This window comes from Rhamphochromis sp. 'chilingali' (genome assembly GCF_963969265.1).
Source record: "Rhamphochromis sp. 'chilingali' genome assembly, chromosome: 20".
In the NCBI taxonomy this organism is placed as follows: Eukaryota; Metazoa; Chordata; class Actinopteri; order Cichliformes; family Cichlidae; genus Rhamphochromis; species Rhamphochromis sp. 'chilingali'.
In genome coordinates this window covers 12,299,370-12,314,495 of record NC_137947.1, presented here as the reverse complement: position 1 = coordinate 12,314,495, position 15,126 = coordinate 12,299,370, and positions in this window count along the sequence as shown.

Sequence of the window (15,126 nt, the reverse complement as noted above, 5' to 3'; positions counted from 1 at the left end):
TGAGGACTCAGGGCTGTGTGTCGGACAGGGTCGTCTGCAGTACGGGGGCCCCACAGGGAACGGTTCTGGCTCCGTTCCTCTTCACCATCTACACTGCAGACTTCTCCCACAATTCCACCCAGTGCTTCCTGCAGAAGTTCTCTGATGACTCTGCAATAGTCGGCCTCATCACTGATGGGGACGACAAGGAGTACAGAGGTCTGACCCAAGACTTTGTGGACTGGTGCCAGCTGAACTACCTCCAGATCAACGCCAGTAAAACCAAGGTACTGGTGGTAGACTTCCGCAGGCACAAGCATTCTCCACTGCAACCACTGAACATCCAAGGTATGGACATTGAGGCTGTGGACAGCTACAGGTACCTTGGTGTTCATCTGAACAATAGACTGGACTGGACTCATAACTCAGACGCCCTCTACAGGAAAGGGCAGAGCAGGCTGTACCTGCTGCGGAGACTCAGGTCGTTTGGAGTGGAGGGCCCACTCCTGAAGACCTTCTATGACTCTGTTGTGGCTTCTGCTATCTTTTATGGCGTGGTCTGCTGGGGCGGCAGCATCTCTGCTGGGGACAGGAAGAGACTGAACAGGGTGATCCGAAGGGCCAGCTCTGTTCTAGGATGCCCTCTGGACCCAGTGGAGGTGGTGAGTGACAGGAGAACGGCGGCTAAGCTGTCATCCCTGATGGACAACATCTCCCACCCCATGCAGCAGACTGTGACAGCACTGAGCAGCTCCTTCAGTGGGAGACTGCGGCACCCACGGTGTGGGACGGAGAGATTTCGCAGGTCTTTCCTCCCCACTGCTGTCAGACTCCATAATAAAGACTTTAACTGATCAAGCACACACATCCATACATATGCAATAATACTAAGTGCAATAATCCTTTCTGTCATCGTTGTATTTTTACTCAGTTGTATATAGTATTTGTATTCTATTTTTATCTTATTGTATATTTATTTTATTTTATTCTACTGTATATAGTATTTTATTTTATTCTATTCTGTACAGTTGTGTACTGTATTTATTCTTATTGTATTCTAATTTTTGCCTCATAACTTTTGCACTGTCCACTTCCTGCTGTGACAAAACAAATTTCCCACGTGTGGGACTAATAAAGGTTATCTTATCTTATCTTATCTTATCTTATTAAGAGCTGGCAATTACAAGTCCTGTACTGGGAATGGCCACTTCTCGGATGTGTGTTTATGCACAGAAAAGTAGCAATCTTGTAAGAATATTAACCTCAGTGAGAAGCAGCACACAGCTGCAAGTGAGCAGAAGTGTGCAATAAGAAATAAATCTGCCTCTGAAAGAATTTCTTTCACTATTTCAGCCTTTTCTGGGCGATGACAAGATGATGTTTGAGTCATGTATGCAGTATGACTAAAGTTGAAACACAAAGCATGTTGTCCTCTAAAACTATATTCACTGGCTGGGTAGTGGCATTGCTAAATTGCAAAGTTGTGTAGTAGAGTCTTGACAGAGTATACTTTTACTGCTGATTGTCATGACAGGTGAAACTCAGAGAAGATGTTCTGGTGAAAATGTAAAAAAAAAATATTGTATTTGAAAAATCTTAAATGTCATGTGCTGCTTTGGTTTTGTGAACACATGGTAAAACATAATCTGCTGTTATTGCCAGCAGAAGCACTGGGAATGAAAACTCCTTCCAATATATTGTTTTAAGACACTGCCGGGTTGTAGCAGCGGCTCTCGATGGACATTACTTATTATGGCTGTCAGAATAATATACCATCTGATGCTGCTGCGAGTCGCTCATTTATTCTGCACCAGTCAACTGAGGATTGAAGGAAGATCATGAAAAGCAAACGGCTTAAAACAACATTATCCATATAAACATCTCTACAGACTTCTCAGAAGGAGCAAAAGCAATAACACTGATGAGAGAACAGAGACTCTCATTAGATCTCTCTGGTGCTATTCCCATTTTCCTTTCATGGGGACACTATCACCTTACTCCTTACTGTGCTTTTAATTATTTATTTACTTTTGATATCTTTGGTCTCTTTCTTTCCCTAACCTCTCTGGAAACAGTGCTGCTAGGGAAAGGAAGTTCTGCGGGAGTCCTCTTAATATAACGAGGACAGCATGTTACACGCAGTCGGAGGGAGTGATTCCCAAGCAGCGCTGCAACTGTGCAGAGACACTACATGAAACAGAATCTCAGTCATCCCTCCTCTCCTCCTTCCTTCCTTCCTTCCTCTCATCTTTTTCTTCCTGCGCTCTGCTGATTAACAGGCTGACCAGATAAACATAGGTTTTTGCTTTGTTGTTCATCGGACAGCCAACATTAGACAGATTTTATAATCACAGCGCTTCATTTAATGCCTCCATTCCTTCAAATTAAAACACAGAGACCAATTACATGTCCTGCTGCAAAATGACTAGCGCCCTTTGCCACTTTTGCAGTCCCGGCACAGCTTTGTTCTACCGCTGAACCGAACTGAAATGCCATAATTGTGTAAGCCTCAGTCACATATTAATTCAGCCGCCTCTGGGGGAGCTGAAGTGGGGGCAGTCACTGATAGTGAAGTGATAGTGCAGTCAGCAGATTTAACACCGACTGCAGTCTTTTCCTCCAGACGTGGGTATCTGTGAGTGAAATGGAGGAAAAAGAGAGATGGAAAAAGATACAGATCCTCCCGTCGGTGCAGTGCAGTTTTGTCTATATTTAGAAGGATTAAGTTAACGAGTCTTTGCAAATGAGGTTATTTCATGCACTCAACAAAGCTAAAACATGCAAAACATGAGTGTTAAGAGAATAAACTAGAATATCTGCTTTTCTTTGGATGAACCAGAATTGTGTACACTTCACAATTTTTGTATTTTTTTTAACTGTCCATCATAAAGCAACGAAAATGTGTTTTTCCTCAAAAACAAGTAAAAAGGACACAGCTGGTATCCTTCAGTCTTGTATATGCGTCTTCACCTGAAATGATCTTTCTGTTCCTTGCTTCTATTGGTTAGCTGATAGAAGAAAAGTTGTCACCTTCCTCTTGTTTTTAACACCACGAGCTTGACAGTTGGGCTTATTTTAAAAGAAAGATACAGCTGTAGTGCTCCAATAGCTGTTGCATTGTAAAACTGAGACAATCAACTGACAGACACTAAAATGCACCACAGAGTGCCAGAAACAAGAGTAACAGAGGTCTACAATTGGAAAGGATAGATGAATGCATCTATTTAGTCGTCTACTAATTGGAAAGTTGATTGTTGTTGAATTGTCCTTGGGCAAGATACTGGACCAAATTGATGTGTCCATCATAGAAAAAAGAACTTCAAAGGTCAGTAAGAATTGGCTTTTGAACACAGACTTTCAGGAGAGACAAGACTTATTTTTGGAAAATTTGTTTTACCTGTTAACAATTCAAATGTTGGATCTTAGCAACTGTTTGGTACTAGAATAAAGAGAACACATTGTTTAATTCCTTTTTAGGTTCAATGTTTTCTCAGGGGATGCTCATTATTTCTTTGGGATTAAAAGGGCCAGTCCCATAATTACGCCTACAGTTGTCTCACTGTCCTATTTACACATGAAAATTGTAAAATTACCCTTTTGATGCACAGACTCGTTTTTGCATTAAAGCTAATGAAAAGCTATTTAAAGTTGACTTTAATCCTCCATTCCTGAGTCGGATTTCTTCTCACCTGCAGTTTCATTAGTATTTCTCTTAACTTTATCTTATTACATTTGTGTAAGCTGACACTGAAGAATTTCTGCAATATAAAAACACCTCTCTGTTCTATTGTGAGGAAGCTATCATATTAAGCTTGGGGTGAACTGGTGAGCTTTGCTTATCTATTAACCCCTCTCAGCATTTATCTCTTTTCCAATGGTAATTGAAAGAGCAGATGTTATAAAGTAATAGCCTCATCATTCATGCTGTTCAGCCCCACTACATCTATATGTCCCATTTCCGCAATGACTTTTGATTTTCACATTATACTTTTAAATCAGTTACGCTTATGGTCTCTTCGGATACCATTAGAGCACCTCAGGATATTTCAACAGGCTTCCTCATATGCATTCCGAATACATTAATGAAACAGCAGCCAACATGAAAGGCAAGCAGAGGCTGCTGGGTTGAAAGTCATCCTTGATGTGGCAACATTCACTCCTTTTCTTCTAACATTAATTTCATTAAAAATTCACATGAATTTATTTTATTAACACAAGTTACTTGATTAAATTATTGATTTGATTGAAAATGTTGCAAAGGCAAGGCATCGAGTGTTGACACAAGGAAACATGCCCTATATCTTGCAAGCTAAAGGAAAGAAAGACTGTCAGGCTTACACAGGTCAGAGGCCAGATCAGCAAAGATGGCGTGCATTTGTGCACATCGCACGCAGTAATGTTGAATGATATGTATATTTGGCGCAAGATAGCTGGCATCTTTTCCATTGAAGGCCTTTATTCTTTTAGGAGGATAATGTCAAAGTACATTTTACTTCTTACAAAAGAAAGGCTCTGCACTCAGTCTGCCTGCAGTCCAGTTCTGTCACTCTCTGACATTTGGAGCATTATGACAAATATGATAAAAGATGCCCCGACATATTATATAGCAAACATAGGATGGCATGGAATGGTGGTTAGCATTGTCGCCCCACAGCAGGAAGTTTCACATCCATCTCCCCGTGTTCACTCCCTACACTCCGGCTTCCTCCCACACTCCAAAAACATCCACAGGGTTAGATTAATTTGAGGTTCTAAATTGGCCTAATAGGCATGAATGTGAGAATGAATGGCAGCCTGTCTCTCTGTGTTGGCTCTGCAGTAGAATGGTGACCTGTCCAGCATGTACCCTTCCTCTTGCCCTATGCCAGCTGGGATAGGCTCCAGCCAACCCCCTACCTGCAAACCTGAAATGGACAAGCAGAAGAAAATTAATGGGGGGAAAAAGCAGGAAGGGAAACACATTTTGATTTTAAAGCATATGAATGTATAAAAACCTTAGAGCTCTGTGTGGAAACATTTAAAGATTGCTTAGTTTATACTTTCTAAATCTGAAAGAGTTAATGGGCTGATATTTATTTATTGTTTTTATTTCTGACCTAATTTCTTATTAAATGGTGAGACTGATGTGGATGGTATTCCAAAAATGAAATTAAAAATTGATGTAATGATTTTCTTTAACAGCTGTGTATTAAAGTGCCCTCATTCATCATAGTGGGGGGATCTATCACTCTGGGAATGTTGTGGGGATTACTGATGTATTTCTAATAGCTTTTGGAAAACAGTGGCATAATGGCAGACTTGGATATACCAGCTTGGCATAACACAGCATTATGAAGTTATTGATTTCAGACTAGAGCACTAACGCATACTAAAAGTGAAGTTTACTAGTTTTATATATATCTTTTATTTGGAAAAAGACTCAGTTTAGGCGGTACATTATAGCTTCCACAGTCTTAAATCATCATGTTTCACTGACTTTCTTCCTTCTTTGACTGCATTCATTTCTGTCACCGTTCAATCAAGACTGATTGGATAGTGTATTTAGTTTGACAACATTTTAAGAAGACTGGATTTTTAACAGCTTACCAAGCAAATTACTTGTGACAATGTTAAGTAAAGAAAAATGACATCAGCGGTGGGTTTATCGGGAAAATCTGTCTTCTCGTATTTAGAGACATTTTATCTGACTGCAAATGTGACAGCAGTGTTTATAGGTAGCTGAAAACTTAGTGAGAAGAAGAAGGAAGAAAACGAGGACTAGATGCAGCAAAACTGTGTGAGCAGGTTTTTTGCCGCAGTGGAAGAATCGAGGCACATGTCTGTGACACCAGCTGAGACCCAGAGGAAACGCTTCAGCCTGCTGTCACTCTGTGGGATAATCTCGCTCTTCACAGTTTTACAGAGAGGTTTGTTTGTATGTCTGGCGAGGGGATAACAAAAAAAGATATCAAAGATTTGTTTTTATTCCCTTAACTGTCTTAATCAGCGAACTTTTTTGGGTCACAAAACTGAATTCGATCTGTTACAAAAAGATGAAAAGACTTATATTTCATTTATTGTAAGACACAGAAGGCAGCTCGAGTTATTTCTGCACAATTTTGGCATCCTGCAGACATCCCCGCAAAACAAAAGCCTCGGTGATCCGATGTGATTTAGAAAAGGGAGGCAAAAAGCACAACTGCAATCATTCTAGGTGGGTGTTAAAGCTTCAACAACAGTACTGTTCTGTTTTATGTATCTGCTAATATAAACCAGACTTCTTACTAAACAGACAATTGGCGACGAGCACAGACTTTGTGGCACATTTTCTCAATGTGGAGTCCTCTTAACCCCACTTCAGGGAGGTAATGCAAGTTATTTTTCAGCATGATTTGCTGGGTTCAGACTCATTTCAATAATGAATGCACTTACATGTTTCCCTTTATGAGTAACATCCTGATCGGCCCATTACTGAAGCCACTGTGCTGCTTCAGTAGTATGGCTGCATAGAGCTCAAGAATAATAATTTATCAGAATTACATACAGAGAAATACCACTGACCTTCTGTTAGCTAAAAACATACAAACCAATCAAATATAGGGCTCATAATAAATGGCACAGTAATGCCCTGGATGGCATTACCTTGGCCTCCAATATCGCTGTGAGGAATCTTCAAGTTTTTTACCAGAATATGTCTCTTATTGTGAATAAGCAAATATGTAAAAGAGTCTTCCTTAATATGTGCATTTGTTACTTGTTACTAGTCTATTTTAATTTGCTATTATCAGGCTGTTTTAAATACTCCTTGAAAAGCCTTCAGTTGCTTCAAAAGGCCAAGGTGAGAATGCTAATTGATTTTTGAAATCATCACATACAAAATCCTGAATGATCAGGCCTCATCGTATCTTAAAGACCTCATCGTACCACATTATCTCAATAGAGCACTTTGCTCTCAGAATGCAGGGCTGAGCTACATCTACATGGGAAGTGATTCACAAAGGCATGGTGACCAGAGACCATAGGAGGTCAAGAACACTGGGTGACTTCAAGCAAGAAAGGCAAAATAACCACTGGTGGGTGCTTTCAAGACGAGCAGTTGAACTGAGACCCAAGAACCCACTGATTGATGTATGAGTTGGAAGTCAAAAAATTAGAGGGTTACCAAGACTACAAAGGCATAGAATGTATAAAAGTAACCAGTCCAGAGCCACTGAATGGAAGAGTCGCATCATCTCCATTTACTCCAATGGACCTTTTTTTTTTTTTACAGCAATGGCGGATCATGGAGCCTCAAATTGTTCTGAAAGTTATCAACATACACCAGCGGCGCTACAGAGACATAGCAGCAAAGTTAGAGATGCATTTCTAAAAGGCAAGAAGGCAAAAAAAGTCTGTATGTCAACCTTACAACTTCTGGTTAAATAGTTAGTGCTCGATCAGGTGGGCCTGAACTCTCCCTTAGTTATGTTTCTATAGGCTCAGACTGCAGGTGGACTTCCCATAATGCACTGAGCATTTCCAATCCATTCCCCCCTTTTTACATCTCATGTGTTTATATGCTACTATACATGTATGTCATTAACTCTTCTCTTGTCTCTCGCATACTTTGTATTAGTTCTTCCTCAGCCTGGCTCTGCTGGAGGTCTCTTCCTGTTTGAAAGGAGTTCTTCCTCCCCAATGTTGCCAAAAGCTTGTTCAAAGGGCTATTTTCTGCTTCTTGGGGTTTTACATCTAGTATTGTAGGGTCTTAACCTTGCAATATAAAGTGCAATTAGGCCACTGAGGTTGTGAATTGGTTCCATATAAATAAAACGGAACTGAATTTATGTAAATGTAAACGTCGAAATACATCTCAAAATACAATAGCTAATTTCTGTTGCTGAAATGGGAGTTGGAGTGCCTGTTTTGCCATTGAACAGCTTCTGTGGAGTTTTGTAGCATTGCTTGTAAGAGCAAACTGTGAAATTGCTCTCATGCTATTTTAATCCCTTCAATAGGTTTATTAATTCTTGGTACTATTTTCTGATAAGATGTCAGAAAAACTTTAATTAGTTCACTGATGTGTTTATTATGGGTTCACTCATAATAATAACAATAAAAAGAAAGTGTCGATAGATTTGTTAATAACTATAAATTAGAATGAACCTTTAGTTGAGTTTTTGCTAAGAGTTTATCGAATTGTACTTAATGTTTGTGATGTATTCCGTATTTTGAAAGTGCCCCTTTCCTTTTGCATCTTATGTTGCATTGTTTTAGTTCCTCTTTTTCCTTGCTCACTTTCTGGTTCCACAATCCCCAACTCTCTATGCCATTTTTTTGCGTGAAAAAATGATCTCTCTCTATCCCACATGTACACACATCATCATTTACACACACACACACACACACACACACACACACACACACACACACACACACACACACACACACACACACACACACACACACACACACACAAAACTGGACTGCACTACATAAATAATTTAATTCAACTGAAAACTGCTCAGTCATAGCTGATGACCCATCTCTCGTGCGTTGATCCTTGTGATCAGTTATTCAGAACATTTTTGCACTATAAGTAGAAGTTATGAAAGTGAATGAAGGCAAACTGCTTTCATCACATGCTCCTTCAGACCTCCACAAACTTAGATTGATTTGATTTTAATGTTTGGTCTGTGTGCGAGTTTCTATCTCTATCTAGCATCTATGTAGCTAAACAAGACTGCTATTGTATTCTGTGAAGGGGTTTTCCAGTTCCTAAAACAGTGTTTTTGTCTTTTCTCACCTTCTTTTGTTCCTGGTCCAATCACCACTTCTCTATTTCTACCTCAGCTAACACCATTCCTGTGTATCAGCTGATCGATGACAAGCATAGGCTGCTTTCATGTCTGATCAATACAAAAGGTGTTCCTGAGCACCCAGAGTCACAGGCACAAAGACTGTACCTGAGTTCACTGACATTTTGCTGATGGCTGAGTCAGATGATGAATACCCTGTTACTGTGATTCTTCCTGAGTTAGCAAACTTTATGCTTTTCCTGACTCAGACTTGAGATCAACCAGTAACAAGTCTGCTACTAAGGCAGTCAACGCCTCCCATGCTCACAAGTACCTCACTAAAAATCGACTGTTTTCTTCCTTTTTCTAAATCACAGACTGCTTCTGAGTCATGTGATGATTCTTTCGCTCCTTGGTTAACCAGTTCATTCCAGTATGGGAGTAGGCCCACCACACACCCACACTTGACCTATGATCAATGTCCCAGTGGACTTCCAGTTCCCTCAAGGGTCAGCCCTCCAACTGACTACACATCAGAAAGTTGGTCTTTAAAATCAGTCACCAACATGCTCTTGGCTAGCATCTAAGAGACCAGAATCTCTAAAGACGCCATAGCCCAAAGAGCTACTGTGTGTACTGTATTCTAAGTGGTGTCTGACTGCGCTTGGTTTTAGACTTCACTGGGCCCTGAACTCCACTTCTGAGGTTGTGCTTCCACACCTGACCGCCTAGCTAGCCTTTTTGTCCCTTTTTCACAAGCCTCTGAAAGGTCCCGCTTTCAGCTCCGCCATCCATAGCAGTCCTCCAAGTCGTGCATGGCTTTAAGCTATTAAGGATTATGAGTTCTCCTACTTGCTTTGGTTTAGGCTTGGCTCTGCTCCTGCCTTACTCCCTGCTTGTCTTTGTGTTGTTCCATACAGTTTTTGTTTCCCTTTTGGGATTCAACGGTGTCAGGAAACCACCAGGGATCTGGACTCAAAATGTGTGACACAGAAAGAAAGTTTAACTGAATGAGGAAAGCGATGAGGGGTGGTTGGCAGACGGGGGGCATGCAGGGCATAACCTGGAGATTCTTCAGGTGAATCCACAAAGAAACCTGCAGTCCAAAGTTGCAGTTGCAATCCATGGACCAGGAAGAGTCTACAGAGAGTAAAAGGTTTGAAATTGACAATTGTTGAAATCTGAGTCAAACATTTAACAGTGGTAAGTGCAACAATCTGGTGTCAACTGGAAGATTTCTTCAGTCTTAAGAAGAACACTGGAAACAAGCACTCGCCCATAAATTAATCAAGGCTGACAGGCATGAAACACACACACAAATGATATTGGTGGGTTTTCTTTATGAAAGTTAACTTGACTCTATCTTAAGGTAAAAACGTGTGTACATAAAAAAGGCTTGCTTTAGTTTTATGAGGCTTCTGACTTATAATATTTAATCACTGGACTCAGCAAATATCTGGAGTCTGTGCTGCAGTCTGCCAAGTTGACTGAGACAAGATTCAAAGAGGCTTTCAGTCATTAGTGAAATTTATGCTGCTGTCATGTCACATCGGCACCGAGATTCAAGTCTGTAATTGGAAATATCTTGTGGTGATAAACAGAACAGAAATGCCTAAAATTCCATTACTTTAGCCTGAGTGAAAGTCAGTGTAATGAATACCATATGTAATGGATTAAGTGTTACAATCGCCAGTGGTACTGAGCTGGGAGTGATTAGAAGAGCATGATAATAAATCAATCAGTCAGAGGCATGTCAGTAAATATCAGTGTTTAATGGAACCCCTTCTCGTTTCATATAGGTTTTACTTTTAATAAATATAAAAGTACAATCATTGGTATAAATGTGCAACTTGCAAACAGAATTCATTTGCATACATTAACTTGATGTTACACTACATTGCAAGCAACATGAGACACAGCAAGGTGCAGCGTCGTGTTCACATGAGTCGAGTTAAGGATCAACATAAATAACAGACAGATAAAGCAGCTTCTAAAGTGAGAGCTGAATGTCATTTGTTGCTCCATATTATCAGCTCCCCTCCTAAAAAAACCACACAAAAACAAACTAACAGGGACATGTGTCTTGTAAATCTGGAAATTATGCTCCGGATCAAAGCCAACAATTGGACTCTTGTTAAAGATCAGAAGCAGCCAAGCTGAGCAAATAATACATCATTCTGTTACTGAGCTGCTCGGCTGTTTACCTGCCCGCTGGTAATAGCCATTTCCAGCGTGTTCCAGCCAAATTGATGATAATACAGTTTTTCCCCCTGAAACGAGCATCTTTAACAGTCTTGAAATACAAAAGAGATCGTGCACTCTTCCGTAGCAGAAACTGGAGAGAGCAAAGTGTTATGCATCATACTGTGATTACAGAGAAATTTGCTTGAATAAATGATAATGCCATTAGCACCATCGACGGCTTTAAAGGTCAACGCTAACAACATTTCCAGTTTCTTCTAATGTCAAACTAACTGTTTTTCATTATTGGACTGGTAAAGACCACTGAAGCGTTGCTTTCTACTTAAGCTATTTCACACTCAAATAGCCGCTGATTAGCAAATATTTGAATGTGAATACAGTACAGTATGTGTTGACAGAAAATAAATGATCTCAGTGGTGATTTTAACTGCTGATAAGCTGATGGAGAGTCACCGCTGTGTAATCCAGATCTGCTTGGATTGGAAATTAGGTGGAGCGATTAACCTGACTGTTTCTGAAGTGAATAAAATCTGGCTGTAAAACAGAAGGCAGCTGGACTTCTTTAAGTTTTTTCAGAATGTATCACGTCTCGTCCAAGAGGCTTCTTTGGATCTACAACCAAAGGGTGGAGAGTCCACCCCTAGTGGGTGGTGTCCCTTAGGAGGGTCATTGACCACTATTAAGTCTGGAGTAAAAAGAGGAGTAATGGGACCATTCTGCTCACAGTGTTGCCTGTGTTGTGGGTGTCTCACGCCAATTTTGACGTCACATCACATGTTGCATGATATAATCTTGGATGGTCCTGCACCTCGTGATTTTTGTAACCTGGCACGTTCCACTGCAGCCGCTGCAGCTGGATTGATCATGCAGGTTTTTACTGCCATGTTATTAATATTCTAGCACAGAAGCACAGAGACGTACAGATATACAGAGGGAGATTTTGCAGCTGTTTGGAAACTTGAGAGTTTCTGGAAAAAACACACAAAGTCTTGGCTTCTGGTTTTGATGAGGCTGCGGTGGGGAGCAAATCAACTATTCCAGCGGGTATACTGATGCCTTAAAAGGGCTATCTTTGTCCACGGTGAATGCCCATCGTTAAACAGAGGTACAATGCAGTCTTGAGGTCTCTACCCAGGCTCCTCAACCCTCACTCACATCTTGTGTCAGCTGACTTCAATAGGTCACATGATGGGGTGTAGCAAGTTCTCACGATGGTCTCACCCAAAACCTGTGGTACCTGTGGTAATGACCCACATCTTTTTCACTCCTTGGCTCATGTGATGATGCACATAATCAACAGTGCGTCAGAAACTCTCTTAGTGTAAAACCTCAACTAGGGTTTAAATCCTTTTAACTCTCTACCTTCAGTTCTAAAACCTTTTGGTGTTAGAACTGAAGAAGCCACTTGGATGACAGACGAAACATCTTCAGAAACCTTAAAGGAGTCCAGTTTTTTTCATGCTCCTTAGACTACCATGACCTGGATGACTGAGAACCTACAAAGTCAATATTATGTACAAATAGTGCTTACGTCATTTTAGTCCGAGCCCGTGAATCATGTGAACATGAACGACTATATTACGATACAAAGAAAAGTAACTGACACGTTTAGGACTCTTTTATGCTGTTCACAAATACAAACATACAGTAGATCTTAGGACCACCTGTCTCCTCTTACAGAAGATACAGAGGACAACGGGGCAGTTAAAACCATTGCAATCAATGGAGATCAATTTTGCAAAATGCAAAAGGATAGTATAGTACAACACACAAGGTCTACACACTATAATTGTTTCAATAAGGAACCTCTGTCATATGCAAGGACTAAAGTAAGGCAATTGATTTCAAGCCATGCATGCATTTTTAGATGAGCAAACATTACTCTAAGTAATATATTCAGTGTTATAACAGCCTGATGTGTCACGCCTAAGGAAATTACATTTTAATTGATATTATATTGAGTCACGTAACTTTTCGGGGGATTATGCTTAACATATGATAGTCCTTGGATTCCTGTTCTCAGTTCTTTACACTCTTCTTTGGATACACAAATGCATACAAACACGTATGATCCTTGTTGAAAGTAAGGTTAAAGATACAGCGCAGCTGACAGCTATAGAAGCATTCCTGAAACCTCTACCACTGTAGCCTTAAGCCTCAGGGGGGAGATGAAGGTTAACACATCATTTAGGAAACATTAGTCTAGAGAAGTGGCAGCAGTGCTTCTCCCCTTGGACATACTGTAAAACAGGGTAACACCATTGAATTCAAACTACAGTATATCATTTGTTACAACATGCCCATGCTCCTGCTCAAATGTCCCAGGGTTTAATACTTACTTTTCTATTACTATCAGAAATATGTGCACAAATCATGAGGATTCTGCTGCTGCATGTGCCGCATCACCTACACACTGCTCGCTTCCTTGTTCATGAGCTGCCTTGTTGGGAACTGTTAAAATAATAAACTGACATTTTGGGAATTACATGCAATTGCTGTCTTGCAGAGAGGTAAATGAGCACACTGGTAACACTTGGTGTGAGCTTGGCATCAATCATCTCATCTAAAACTCTGTCAAAACGCAAAAGTAAATATGTGCATTTCACAAAATGCCAAACATCTGGAAAAGCATCTGTGTTTTGTTTGTTTTTCTAACATCCTCATTTTCCATAGGGGTAGTTAAACTCTGGATGCTGTACCTGTCAATCTGCTGACCGACTGTGTGAGAGACATGTGACAGTGAGACTTTTTCAATCATCCACGAGTAGACATTTCGAAAGCTATATGTAGAAAAATAGACTTTAAAGAGTACTCTAGTTTTATATACAGCTATCTTGTATGGCTTCACCATAATGGCATGCGGGAGAAACTAAGACGAGCCTGAAGATTTAACTACCTGAGTCATTTTCTATTTCTCTTGGTGACACTGGGGAGTAAAACCAAATTATTCAGATCTATGCACAGGAATGATAAAAATCAATGGAAGGAAAGATCCAGATCTAAATCACGCCTTACTGTAAAAGCGCTTCATAATGATATATTTATATATATGTCTCATATTCACAGTGTAAAAGTGATGGGCGTGAGGAGAGAGAGCTGCAAGTAAAAAGGAAGCGGGAGAGTTCTGGTGCAGTGTGCGTTAAGTGAATGCAGAGATGACAAGGGTGGGAGTGGGGTGTGTGTGGGGGGGGACAATCAGATGCTGAAGATGGGAGAGTTGAGCCATTGGTTGAGAGAGACCATCGATTTGCATTGGCCACCTCTTTTCTCTCTGCTTCCTTCCTCTTCATCAACGTGTCCCGGACAGTTTAACTATCAATTTCTCCTCCTCTGTCACGCTGTTTACAAACATCAAACGCCATCACGTGGCTTTAAATCTCACACACACACCGCCGCTTCGGAATAGATAGTTGCCGGCAACAGGGACATTGATCGTGAGCCTGACAGGGCAACCATATCCTCCGCAAACACCCTCCATCCATAAAACCTTGGCTGCACATTTATGCTGAACTCAAGACAAAAAAATCAAGCTTTGCAGGACTTTAGGCCTTCTTCTTCTTCTTCTTCTTCCTTTTTTTTTCACTCAAAATGCACAAAAAAGAAAAAAAAGCATCCATCAGTGAAAACAAATCCTTACAATGATGAATCAGTTTTCAGTCTAGCGACTACGACTGACCCGGCCGTGCTCAGTCAGCATCATTTAACATAATGCGCCCATGGAATAAAGCCACATGCAATTTATTTGCTTGTCAAACTCCTTCCACTTTCTTATACATACATACCTTATAAATCCTTAAAGCTGTTTCTTATTTATTCAGCTCTCCAAATACATGTCTGCATGCTGCAGTGGACGAACAATTAGAAAAGCTTTATCGTTTACTTCCCTTCGCAGACAGCTGTAAGCTTTAAAAAAAAAAAAGAGGAGAGAGAAGAAGTTGGGAAGGTGCCCTCTTTTACCCTTTGAGTCAAAGTCTTTGGCCGCTGAAGCATGTTCTTAGCTGATAAGAGGACCAGTTCCTTTTTTTTTTTCCAGAAATGGATTTTTATTCTTCAACTCTTTTCTTTTTCACCATGTTGAGCAATGCAAGAGGAACAAAAATGAAACCAATCACCTGAGGATAGATGAGAAAAACAAGTTGGGGGGGGGGGGGGGGGGGGGGGGGGGGGGGGCTCTGCGCAATCGTAGGAA